Raw genomic sequence first — 3,726 nt, forward strand, 5'->3', positions numbered from 1 at the left:
CTCTACTAACAGGGCACCTGAACGTAAGCGTCTTATGTTCTTCACATCCCCTGCACTACCTTGAATACCCTTGGATACAGCAAAGGGGTTCAACTTCAATGGTGTCTTGTCAGGAGTCCCAATGACAATGAAACGCGGCCAATACTCAATCGATGCAGACGGTCTATGGTGAGTATCAACAGGGTCAATATCAAGTGGACGGTTTTTTTTTTTTTGTTGGGTTCTCATAAGCCATGGTTAGTTTAAATGGTTCATCATCCGAGCTCCCCACCCACCACGGAGTATCACAAGGACAATGCTAAAGTAAGCGGGCCTCCAGCTTACAGCACCAAGGATACTCGGATGACATACTCCAGCAGAAGAATGAAAACATTAATAATTCCACCAGATTGGCCCATGAGCCACCGCCTTCTGGGCATACGACTCTAGGCAAAACTATGAATTAGTAAAATGTGAAATTCAGAAGATCCAAAAATCGGCCAAGACCTAATAATATACATCTTACGATTCTCAAAATTTTGTGTAACATTACATACAGTAATGCTCAGGGCATGGCGTGACCAGCCGATTGGTTGAACCGGGCCCATTCAACCTCCCGTCTAGGTGAAGTCAGGGCCGAAGTGGTGTGTTGAGCAATAGGAACACTGGTCTTGCTCCCATTGCCCTCAACCACCAGGATCCCCTCCTCCAACGACACAGGGCCGCAACCCATGGCAAACGGGTTAGTGGACCAAAAATGCCCCCGGGTCCACTACGGGGGTGTCGGCGAGCTCTTGGCGTTACCCAGCACCAACCACGAGGAGGTGGCTCGTCATGGGTGCCAGAGCATATTGGAACGTTTGTCACATAACTAATGCGTCGCCACGAAAAACCGGCATCGCACAGTGAGTTGAGAACGGTACGAGCTGAATGTGCAGTGTGATTATTCATCACATGTTTGTTAGCCAGGGTGTGGAAGATGTCTAAGGTTATCAAGAATGCCGTGGGTACGTCCATTGAAACAGATAATGTACTGGACACACTGACAAGTATCCAGAGAGTGGTAGCATTGTCCGGTTTGTCATGGGATTATCAGCAGCCGAAGTCTGAAAAATGCTGCAACGGTTGGACAGTTTCTTCACGGATATATTCTCTTATGGTGTGCATATTTAACATTCTCAACTGTATCCAGATGATTCTGTTGTATATCGGAGCTAAATCTTTCAACGACGCAAGTGTTACTATCGTAAACCACATGGTCACTCTCTTATTTATAGCCTTTTGGAGTCTTAGTACCAACATCCACAGCAAAGTTCGCAGATTCTGTGAACGTCTTAAAGAAGTACGGCTGAAGTTTGACAGTGGCGTCGTTTCAGCAACGAGACTGAGGAAGAGGGTGAAGTGGACATGTGCATGCATTACGTTCCTCGCGGCTTCAACTGGTATGGCCACCGGATTATTTATTAAAATGAAAGGTGACAATTCCACTTTTTTATTTTGGCCTGTACTAATTATGTCTTCCATAACAATTTGCTGTAGCATTCTACTAAACCACTCCTTACTCTATTCTTGTCCATCTCCCTCTTTCTTACGTGTGAGTATGATAATTGCACAGTGAGGCTGTCAAGAGCTTCTGAAGGATCTGTCAAAGAAGAGGATATTGAGGACATTCGAAGTTATCATGTATCCTTAACAGACCTGGTGGAACATGTGTGTTCCCTCATGTCCAGACACGTGGCGGCTGGGTACGTCAGCTCCTTCCTCGCTGTATGTTTCTGTCTGTACAGCATCATCAACCAGGACAAGTCTTTTACGAACATGGCTGTCACCTCATTTGCTGTGTGCACGTCTATTATGCATCTCATCGCTCTCACCTATGCTGGTGCCAGATTGTATAAAGCGGTAAGGGTTAGAATATTATTGTAAAGGTGTGCAATGACACACATAATGCAGAAAATAACGCAGTATGAAAAGAAAAATAGTACTGAAAGATCAGACATTGATTCTATGGTTGGACATGTCTGGGCTTTCCTTCATGTACTGTTCATTAGACGTACCCAGGTGAACGTGTTTCACGATTCAATTGTTTATGCAAGTATACTGAACTAAGATAAAATTAGCGCAGAATCAATTGATGACAATACACATTAGACAGATTAGACGGCGTTCATTTCATGCCAACATCCGGAAACGCAGAGCTTTTAAATGAAGAAAAATGTACTATAAATGTAGAATGACAGCCAAATAAGTGCAGTGATAGCTTCAAAGAATGACAGCTTCCACTGTATTTTAATATAATAAGTGCACTGATAATTATTGTTGCAGAAACAAAGTGAATTCTGTTGTCTCGTACATTCTTTCAAAACACATGTAGTGATAACGCCAAGTATTTACAAAAAAGTGACCATTTTCAGCTATTGTAATAATTACAATCATTTTCTTCATCATGTATACCATATATATATATATGTATATATATTATGTGTATTTGTGATATATATATATATATCTGTGTGTACAGGCACATCAACCTCTGAATATTCTGCATGACGTGGCTGGGAGAAATATGCCAGATCGAGTACGTAATTGACCTGGTAAGAAAAACAGTTGTCAATGTCAACTGGATGACAAGTCTTCTTGACTTGATTAGATGTGTTAATTATATGCAGATGTTTGTTCAGCGTAGATTCTATGACCCGAATTTCTGAATATGTCAACACTGATTTATAAATGTAGAATGTAGAAAATATTCCAACCTCGAGTACACTGACTTTCATGCACAAAGAGTTCACGCTTACTGTCACCTCATGCCGGACAAGCGAAGCCAATCTGTTTTCAACGTCAATGTTACTTGATTACTAACGTTTACTAGCCAATGGGGAACAATCGATGAATGACAAACATGTCTCATTGGTATGACAGCATTGCGCATGTCAATAACTGTGCTTATCAACAACGAAATGAATTGACGTTTTAAATAATTGGGTTGTAAGAACACTTTACAAGTGATGCTTGTCTTTGATGACGTTACATTCGTGCAAACATAGTTATTTTATGAACAAAACGGCTAGATGAGGTAATTAACACACATACCGTTTTGTCTCTTCGTTGAGAAAGCTACCCATTGTATGATACGTTGTGATGAAATGTTTACGTTGTCTAGTGTCACTTGAATGTTTATCTTACGATCTGTACATCTAGGCCACTCTGTTCACCAACAAGTTGTCTCAACGTCAGATCGGAATCAGTGCTATAGGCCTCATGACCATCACGAAGGACACGATCCTCACAGTAGGTTGAATGCAAGTACCTCCACCATGATATTTGTAAGTATGCAATATAGAATAGTTCTCAGATGATATAATATGCATCCATGGCCTCTGTCATATATGTATTTATCCTTACATTTAGTTGCTTAGTGACAACCCGACAGACGTGACGAACAGGATCTGTGGTCACATTCGTTGATTTAATATTGATACATTTTCATACCTTGTCTTGTCCAGTTTCCACTATTTAAATACCATTATCATAAAGCTGAAAACATGTTTGAGTGTTGCCTTGGAAAAGTAATAGAAATAATAACAAGTGCTTTTTGTGTGTACAGATCATCGGTAACTAACAATAAATGTTTCTTTGTTCACACAGATCATCGGTACCCTCCTCACCTATGTTTTCATTGTGATCCAGTTTAAACCGGAATCAACTGGTGGATGTCGACAAGATGGAAACTCTACGGCAATATAG

The 3,726-nt window shown here is 41.0% G+C and overlaps 1 pseudogene; it reads left to right on the forward strand.

The window, feature by feature from the left end:
* Positions 1-1,492: 1,492 nt before the first annotated feature.
* LOC137260893 (gustatory receptor for sugar taste 64a-like) lies at positions 1,493-3,726 on the forward strand (annotated as a pseudogene).

The sequence above is a fragment of the Haliotis asinina genome, chromosome 14, assembly GCF_037392515.1.
Source record: "Haliotis asinina isolate JCU_RB_2024 chromosome 14, JCU_Hal_asi_v2, whole genome shotgun sequence".
NCBI lineage: Eukaryota > Metazoa > Mollusca > Gastropoda > Lepetellida > Haliotidae > Haliotis > Haliotis asinina.